At 32.5% G+C, this 10,416-nt stretch overlaps 1 non-coding gene across 1 annotated transcript; it reads left to right on the top strand.

Moving 5' to 3' along the window:
- The first annotated feature begins 1,594 nt into the window (after positions 1 to 1,594).
- Positions 1,595 to 1,701, top strand: LOC139873907 (small nucleolar RNA R71). The gene has a single exon (XR_011767617.1). It is a non-coding gene; the product is annotated as a small nucleolar RNA R71 (small nucleolar RNA).
- The last annotated feature ends 8,715 nt before the right edge of the window (positions 1,702 to 10,416 follow it).

Genomic DNA, 10,416 nt, shown 5'->3' with positions numbered 1-10,416 from the left:
GTTGAGCACTACCGTTGGAGTTGGTAAAACAACATGGTTCTTACCAATCATTTTTGCTGGTTCAACGGTTTTGGTTGGTGGAGATTTAGACTTTCGAATCATAAAGGCGATCGATTTCTCATTATTACTAAGTGTCATTCTACCCTTTCTTACATCAAATAACGCCCCGGTGGACGTTAAGAATGGTCGACCTAAAATTAGAGGAATGTTTGGGTCCTCTTCTATGTCAATGACAATGAATTCGACTAGAAAGGTTAAATTACCTATTTGAACGGGTAGGTTGTCAGCAATTCCAACTGGGTGCTTAATGGTTTGATCAAGGAGTCGAACACTCATATCCGTTGGACTTAACTCACCTACTCCTAATCTCTTATATAATGAAAGAGGAATAACACTCACACTTGCACCTAAATCTGCTAGTGCATCATACATGACACAGTCACTAAGTAGACAAAGAACAATAAATTCACCCGGATCACCTACCCTAGGTGGAGGTTTTGGTGGAACTGTCTGCACCGGGTTTACTTCTACGGTTTTTGTTTCTTTCACTTTCTTATTCTTCTTCTTCTTCTTTTTTCCAAAGGTATCACAAACTTTATTACCTATCACTTGCTCATACTCAACTTCTTTTCTTGGAAACGGGATGGGTGTTTTGTATGTTGCCACCACTAGCTTTACATACTCGTGTGGTGGTGGTGTTGTAACTTCTTCATTGTTACTCACATCTAAAACTTTCCCATCTTCTGGTGTTGGTTTTTCAGAATTTTTTGATACCATGTTAACATTTTCATTCCGAGGATTTACTTCATTATTACTCGGTAGCTTTCCTTGTTCTCTTTCACTCATCAATCTAACAAGAGTACCTACTTGTTTTTCTAGATTCAAAATGGAAGCTTGTTGAGTTCTAAATGACTGATCAAACCTCTCATTCGTTTGGGTTTGAGTTTCAATAAATTGTGTTTGAGATTCAACTAGCTTAAATACCACTTCTTCCAGATTTGACTTTTTCTCTTCGGTTTGTTGTGTTGGTTTATACAAGCCAGGTCTTTGTTGATTGAAAGTGTTGTTTTGAGTTGGTTGGTTATTCGGACCTTGTTGGTTGTATGAGTTATTATTGGGTCCATTTAGATTGTAAAGAATATTTTGATTTCGATTAAAGTTTGGCCTTGGCGGTTGATAATTATTTTGATAATTATATCCCAGCCTTTGGTTTATGTAGGAATCATTCTCTCGTTGTTCCATCATTTGCTCAACATTACAATCTTTCGTTAAGTGTGGTCCACCGCATTGCTCACAACTGATTCGTATTGCGTGAATATCTTTAGTCATCTTTTCCATTCGTCTTTCGAAAGCATCTATTTTTGCAGAAACAGAATCAAAGTCATGGCTAGAATCGGCTCTAGCCGCTTTAGATGAACGAAAGATATCTTTTTCTTGATGCCACTCATGTGAGTGGGAGGCTGTGTTATCAATGATTTTGTGAGCTTCGATTGTGGTTTTCTTCATAATGGAACCACCAGCTGCTGTGTCGATGTCTTTTCGTGTGGCGATGTTGACGCCTTTATAGAAAATTTGCACTATTTGAAAAGTATCTAAACCGTGTTGAGGACATCCTCTCAACATCCTTCTGAATCTTATCCATGCCTCATATAACGTTTCATTTGGCTTTTACACGAACGTGGCAATTTCTCCTTGAAGTCTCACGGCTTTAGATGCCGAAAAGAATCTTTGAAGAAATTTCTCAACTAAAATATCCCATAAGTCAATCGTTCCTTCAGGTAACGATTCTAACCAATCTTTGGCTTCTCCTTTTAAAGTCCATGGGAACAACATAAGATAAATAGTTTCATCCTCAACTTCTCGGATTTTAAATAGATTACAAATCCTATTAAAAGTTCGAAGATGTTCGTTTGGATCTTCTTTTGTTGTACCACCAAATTGGCACTGATTGATGATCATGTGTAGGATTTATCCTTTGATTTCAAAATCTGATGCTCTAACATCTGGCTGATTAATGGCGTGACCTTGGCCCGTGCGTGTGGCTCTCATTCGGTCTTCCGTACTTTGAGGTTCCGTTACTTCCATAATTGAATTTGTTGAATCCGAATCACTAGAAGATTTTGATTTAACTATTTGTGGTTCAGGAGGAATGATTAGTGGTTCAGGATCTTGGAATTGTACTTGAATATCCTCCGGATTCTCAGTTGTGAAGTCGGGTTCAAAAAAATGGATTATCGGAAATTTGAGTTGGAGAACTTGTTCGACTAGATGATGATTCTAAAGAAAATCAACGACAACAATATTGCTCGGTGCATTCACTAAATATCCTATTAGTTATAAAAATAAAAATTATATAAGTTATCAAATTAATAGAATTTTCTGATTTTGCCCACGTTTCAAATAGCCAATAGATGCAGCAGGTAGCCAGGACCCTTTAAATCGGAAGCCCACAATTCACCACTAACAAATCCAACTATTACTACGAACCAGAAAATTTGGATGTTTATCAATTTAATCGCTTAAAATAATTTTTCGTTTGAAATTTTAGAGAAGAAATAGAAAATTCTATGTCCTAAAAACTAGAGCGTCGAGAAATAAGAAAGAAAAAGATTGCGTCGAAAAACGTCGAAAAAATAAAAGGTCGAAAAATAAAAATAAGAAAGTAGCGCGTCGAAACTTAAAAGGGATTCTAAAAGAAAAACGGCAATTACTTAAAATGATACTAAAATTTTAACACGGCGTCGCAAAATTTTAAGCCACCTAAATCTTAGTCTAAAGAAAAAGCACTTAAGGGATTTTACGTCAAAGCCTAAAAATCTAAAAGTATAAAAATAACTATGGCAAAACGAAAATTATTACTAAAAGTTGTAACTAGAGTCTAAAAATCTAAAGGTAATAAAACATAAAATAAATATATATATTTTTTTAATTTTATAGACAAAATCTTAAATATATATATATATATATATATATATATATATATATATATATATATATATATATATATATATATAATATTTTTTTAAAAAAAATTTTATTTTTATATTTTTTTAACGATTTTATTATTTCTTTTTGAAGGATTTTTAAATTATTTTTTTCTTTTTTTAAAAATTTTTTTTTTCACGAAAGTAATAATTTTTTTTATTATTTTTTTAAAAAAAACTTTTTTTTAACTTATTTACTATTCATGAATCAACCTCAACCTCAACCCTGTATAGCTAAATCCAACATTACTGCATATAGAGTGTCTATGATTGTTCCAAATAATATATATAGATGGGTCGATATGATATGTCAAAACATTTGCATACGTGTCTATGGCATCCCAAGATTACATAATATATTAGAATACATGTATAATACAATATAAGTTAGCTAGGATATGATTTGTATAGAATTGTTACAATATTTCCCGTAGCTACAACAATAAAAAATATCCAATCTTATTTTACCCATAACTTCTTCGTTTTAAATCCTTTTTGAGTGAATCAAATTGCTATGATTTCATATTGAACTCTATTTTATGAATATAAATATAAAAAGTGTAGGTTTATAGTCGAAAATATAAGTTACAAGTCGTTTATGTAAGAGGTAGTCATTTCAGTCGATAGAACGACGTCTTGATGACCAATTTGAAAAACATACTTTCACTTTGAGTTTAACCTTGATTTTTGGATATAGTTTCATGTTCATAAGGAAATTCATTTTCCCTAAAGAACAACTTTTAAATCAAAGTTTATCATAGTTTTTAATTATCAAACTCAAAACAGCCCGCGGTGTTACTACGACGGCGTATGTCCGGTTTTACGGTGTTTTTTGTGTTTCCAGGTTTTAAATCATTAAGTTAGCATATCATATAGATATAGAAAATGTGTTTAGTTGATTTTAAAAGTCAAGTTAGAAGGATTAACTTTTGTTTGCGAACAAGTTTATAATTAACTAAACTATGTTCTAGTATTTTCAAATTTAAACCTTCGAATAAGGTAGTTTTATATATATGAATTGAATGATGTTATGAACATCATTACTACCTCAGGTTTTGTGGATAAACCTACTGGAAATGAGAAAAATAGATCTAGCTTCAAAGAATCCTTGGATGGCTTGAAAGTTCTTGAAGCAGAATCATGACACGAAAACAAGTTCAAGTAAGATTTCCACTCGAAATAAGATTGTTATAGTTATAGAAATTGAATTAAAGTTTGAATATGAGTATTACCTTGTATTAGAAAGATATCTTACTGTAAATAAGAAAGATTTCTTGAGGTTGGATGATCACTTTACAAGATTGGAAGTAAGCTAGCAAACTTGGAAGTATTCTTGATTTTATGAAACTAGAACTTATAGAATTTATGAAGAACACTTAGAACTTGAAGATAGAACTTAAGAGAGATCAATTAGATGAAGAAAATTGAAGAATGAAAGTGTTTGTAGGTATTTTTGGTCGTTGGTATAAAGATTAGTGATGTGTTCTAGAGGGTGTGTATGAAATGGCTATCAGTTTTATATTTATTTACTACAGGAAATCACCTAAATTAAACTAAAACACAAAAGGCAAGTATACCTATCGTGTAATAATATAGCTAAGGTAAAGTCCGGGAGGTCGATCCGTGGACACCATTATTGGGTGTCTTACTAGGTCAAATTAGTTAATTAAGTAGTTAAACTAGATATAGTAATTATAGGTAACTTTGGGGGGATTTACCGTTTAATGACCGGTTTGTCGATTTTATATTTTAAGCGTACAGATAAATGAAGATAATTAAAGTGCGTAAAATAAATAACAATATTAAAATGACAATAAATAAAATTGCGAGTAAATGAAAGTACGATGAGAAATACAATAAAAGAATTATGCTTATTTAAACTTCCGTAATCATGATGTTTGATGTTTTGATTTTAATTTATTATACTGGGTTAATTGTCCTTTGTCCTGGATTTATTTGATACCTATCTGGTTTTTGCCCATAATAGTTCATCGGTCATAATTATAAAATGATCGTCAAATTAACCTTATACCCGAAGTCAAATATTCCAACTAATTGGGGATTCGAACTGTAACAAGGTCTTAATACTTTGTTAATAATTACACCAGGTTATCGACTGTGTGTAATCCAAGGTCTTAATACTTTGTTAACAATTACCCTTGTATGTAATCCACCCCTATTTTAATTAGTCCATGATTATTAATTTACCCACTTGGCCAGAATGAATAATAAATTACCCAACCCAATTGATTAATTAAATGATTGTAAAAGATGTCGTATAAACGTCACTAAATAGGACATGCATAATCATTTAATAATTATTAGATTAACTAATTTGAAGATAGGTTCGACAGACTCCAAAGAGTTGTCATTCGATTAGACAATACCCCCCATCTATTAATGGTCCATGGTCCAATGTCCACAAGTGTCGGTCTTTTGTCCATACCCTAATTATGGTACAAAATCCAATAACCCAATCTTTAATATTTAGTCCAACATCATGATTACTTCGGCTCAAATAAGCATAATAATAACTTAGTTACGAGACATTAATTTAAAAAGGAAGAACATAGCTTACAGTGGTGAATAATCGTGTAGCGTTACACGGACAGAGTTCCGACTTTAAAACCCGTAAAACATTTCTTACAATAACTCAATTATTATTAAACTTAAATTAAAATTAAAATTATAAATATATATAAATTACATATATAGAGAAAGAAGATTGGAAAAAGGTGTGTCTTTCTTCATTCTCTGTAGTCTCGTTTTATAGGCAAATGTTGATTTGAAATTTTCACTTATGACCCCTTAACTATGCTCAATTAACAACTTTTTATTATTTATTATTATTCTTATTATGAATTATTTAAATATTATATTATATTCTTGTGCATAGTTAACTTGTACTTTCAGCTCCGTTGCGTTGAGCGTTGAAAGTTGGTTCATGTCTAGGTTCCGGATTTTCGAACGCCTTTTCGTATAATTTAATATCTTGTACTTTGCGTTTTGCGGCTTGTACGTTTGTAATTTTTAGACGTTTCTCATCAATATATTGAACCACTTGGATTGTACTTTGTACGTTTTAGCTTTTTGGTCGTTTGCGTCTTCAAATCGTCGAATCTGCCTTTTGTCTTCACCTTTTATTATTTAAACGAATATCACTTGTAAATAGAACAATTGCAACTAAAATCTTGTCTTTCTTGAGGGATAATGCTATGAAATATATGTTCGTTTTTAGCATTATCAATTAGATATAAAGGATGTGTAATTTTGTTTACATGTAAATAAGTCATGAATGATTACTAATATTTTTGTAATTTTATGAGATATTTCATGCTAGTTGCCAAATGATGGTTCCCACATGTGTTAGGTGACTCACATGGGCTGCTAAGAGCTTATCATTGGAGTGTATATACCAATAGTACATACATCTAAAAGCTGTGTATTGTACGAGTACGAATACGGGTGCATACGAGTAGAATTGTTGATGAAACTGAACGAGGATGTAATTGTAAGTATTTTTGTTAAGTAGAAGTATTTTGATAAGTGTCTTGAAGTCTTTCAAAAGTGTATGAATATATATTAAAACACTACATGTATATACATTTTAACTGAGTCGTTAAGTCATCGTTAGTCGTTACATGTAAATGTTGTTTTGAAACCTTTAGGTTAACGATCTTGTTAAATGTTGTTAACCCATTGTTTATTATATATAAAGAGATGTTAAATTATTACATTGTCATGATATTATGATATATTAATATATCTTAGTATGATATATATACAGTTAAATGTTGTTACAACAATAATCGTTACATATATGTCTCGTTTCGAAATCAATAAGTTAGTAGTCTTGTTTTTACATATGTAGTTCATTGTTAATACACTTAATGACATATTTACTTATCATTTATCATGATTAAATATAGTGTATCAATATCTTAATATGATTCATGTGTATTTAGTAAGATGTTGTTATAACGATAATCGTTATATATATCGTTTCGAGTTTCTTAATTCAATAAACTCAATTTTATGTATATAACTCATTGTTAAAATACCTAATGAGATACTTACTTATCATAATATCATATTAACTATATATATAATCATATATATGTCATCATATAGTTTTTACAAGTTTTAATGTTCGTGAATCACCGGTCAACTTGGGTGATCAATTGTCTATATGAAACTTATTTAAATTAATCAAGTTTTAACAAGTTTGATTTCTTAACATGTTGGAAACACTTAATCATGTAAATAACAATTTCATTTAATATATATAAACATGGAAAAGTTCGGGTCACTACAGTTGGGGTGAGAAACAAGGTTTTTAGATTGTTACGGGGCTGTTGGGCATTACGTAACCCTCGTCCTTTTGACGACGTTATAACATGCTGCCTAGCCAACGGTCACAACAGTTATTTTCCACATGACCAAGGATGAGAAATAATACTAGTAGAACCCGAATGCATGACTTGTTTCTGGACTTATGAATTATGTGTCTTTATTGCCTTTGCTGAACGACTTACGTATTAACTAGAATTGTCTCCGCAACTGCCTTATATCAAAGTTATTGTGTGCTATAATTCATGCTATATGTAAAATAGCAGTATTGTAAGTTTGTAAAAATATTGTATAAAAGTTCGAACGCGAAATATTATTGTAATCAGTTTTTCATATAGAATTATAGTAGTTGAATGGTATATTAGCTACTAAGTATGAACTTAACGGGTAGGTATTACCCGAATTAAAACTTATAAAATGCTAATATGAAGAAAAAGCTTTTATAAATGAGTTCATATTATGCTATGAAATACTATTGACTACTCTTAATATTCTATATGATTAACTTAATTCTTTTGGCTATTTTTGAAGGAAATGGCACCGACTACTTGTCAGAACTTGAACATGAGCGAGGAAGACTTCTGTGTTTTTCTTGTTGCCAACATAGCTGCAGTACAGGCTGCAATGCAAAACAACAATAATAACTCTGAATGTAGCAATGCAACTAACGCCACAAGAAATCGTGTAGGATGCTCCTACAAAGAATTTACTGCCTGCAAACCTTTGGAATTTGATGGAACCGAAGGACCAATCGGATTGAAACGGTGGACCGAGAAGGTCGAATCGGTGTTTACCATAAGTAAATGTATTGAAGAAGATAGGGTGAAGTACGCTATGCATACCTTCACAGGTACTGCGTTAACATGGTGGAATACCTACCTAGAACAAGTGGGACAAGATGCTGCTTACGCACTACCGTGGTCAGCATTCAAGCACCTGATGAATAAGCAGTACCGTCCCAGAAACGAGGTAAATAACTCAAGGTAGAGCTTAGAGGATTACAAACAACAAGGTTTCGACATTACCACGTACGAACGAAGATTCACAGAGTTGTGCCTATTGTGTCCAAGAGCGTTCGAAGATGAAGAAGAGAAGATCGACGCGTTTGTGAAAGGGTTACCAGAAAGAATTCAAGAAGATGTGAGTTCACACGAGCCCGCCTCCATACAAAAGGCAAGTCGAATGGCTCATAAACTCATAAATCAAATTGAGGAAAGAATTAAAGAGCAAGCGGCCGAAGAAGCCAACACTAAACAAGCCAAGAGAAAGTGGAAAGAAACCAGTGACAAGGGTCACCAATACAACAACAACAATCACAACCACAATCGCAACAACTATCCCAACAACCGCAACATCAATCGCAACAAAAATAATCGCAATCCCAACAATAAATACAATAAACGTCCCAATAATAACTACAACAACCGTCCCAGCAACAATAACAACAACAACAATTCCAACAACAATCTCAATAACAACAATGGCAACAACAATCAGAAAGTTCCATGTTATAGGTGTGAAGGACATCATCCGGATAAATACTGTAGGGTTGTATGTACCAAATGAAATAGACCGGGTCATGGTGCGACGAAGTGTGAAACTTATGGGCCAGCGACTAGAGGAACAAATAATGTCCACATTATTTGTTTCAGATGCGGGAAGAAGGGCCACTACAAAACTAAGTGCCCAAATCAGGAAAATAATAAGGGGCAAGGCCGTGGAAGAGTTTTTAACATTAATGCAGAAGAAGCGTATGAAGTCCCGGAGATAATTACGGGTACGTTTCTTATCAATGAAAAACCTGCTTATGTTTTATTTGATTCGGGTGTGGATAGAAGCTATATGAGTAGAGATTTTTGTGCTAAATTAAGTGGTCCATTGTGTAGTGACCCGAACTTTTCCATGTTTATATATATATTAAATGAAATTGTTATTTACATGATTAAGTGGTTCCAACATGTTAAGCAATCAAACTTGTTAAGACTTGATTAATTGAAATAGGTTTCATATAGACAATTGACCACCCAAGTTGACCGGTGATTCACGAACGTTAAAACTTGTAAAAACTATACGATGATATATATATGGTTATATATATAGTTAACATGATTTTATTATAAGTATGTATCTCATTAGGTATTTTAACAATGAGTTATATGTAACATCCCGCGTTTTTCCGTTAAATTTATTTTTAACACCGTCTTTTTCTTTTAAATAATACCTTTCGTTATTTAAATTCGTAGTTTCCGTTGACTAACGTTCATAATAATTCCGTCATTTAATTATAACATCTCTCGTTAACTTACGTTTTAAAAATATTCGATCGGTTAAATCCCGCACCCGCTTTGAAACTCGAGGGACCGGAGTTGCCAAATGGGCAAACTAGTTGACTAGGTCAACTAGTCAACCCATTTCATCCATTCCATCATCTTCCTCCTCCCTTTTTCTCTCCATCTCAAGAACACACACAAACCCATTCCATTCATTCATCATCTAAATTCAATCTTGGAAGCTCACAACAAATCCGATTACATATTTGGAATCCTCTCATCATTCTCTACGATTTGATACTAACTTCATCGATTTTGGGTAACATTTCTAAAACTCTAGATTTCTCTAAATTCGTGTTTTTGATTTGAAATGGTGTTAGTTAGTGTCTATGGCTCGAGTCTAACATGAATATATGTTTGGTTTGCTCGATTTGTTGTTTTGAGTAACTAGTTTGAACATTTGAAATGGGTTTGCTTAATCTTGCATTTTGGAAGATTAAATGTTGTTTGATTGTTAAAGTTCATGTTTTAATTGTGTTACTAGTATCACTAGCTTCGTTTTGATGCGTAGGTTGAATTGTAAAACTTCATAAACTTGATTAGTGATTTTGGTGATTTTGGATTAGGGTTGATAAGCTTTATATGAACTTTTAGTGCATCAAATGCTATGAATTGTTGTTGATAAGTGTTTAGTTGCAATGTGTGTTTGATTACCTTCAAAACGGCATATCGTATGTGTAAATTGGATTCCCGAATCATAAAATACGTTTTACGAACTTGAAACTTGAAAATAAACCTTTCGCGCTCAATTG

The sequence above is a fragment of the Rutidosis leptorrhynchoides genome, chromosome 10 (assembly GCF_046630445.1).
Source record: "Rutidosis leptorrhynchoides isolate AG116_Rl617_1_P2 chromosome 10, CSIRO_AGI_Rlap_v1, whole genome shotgun sequence".
NCBI lineage: Eukaryota > Viridiplantae > Streptophyta > Magnoliopsida > Asterales > Asteraceae > Rutidosis > Rutidosis leptorrhynchoides.
Note: the sequence above shows the minus strand (reverse complement) of the source record. Positions and strands in the feature narration are given on the sequence as shown.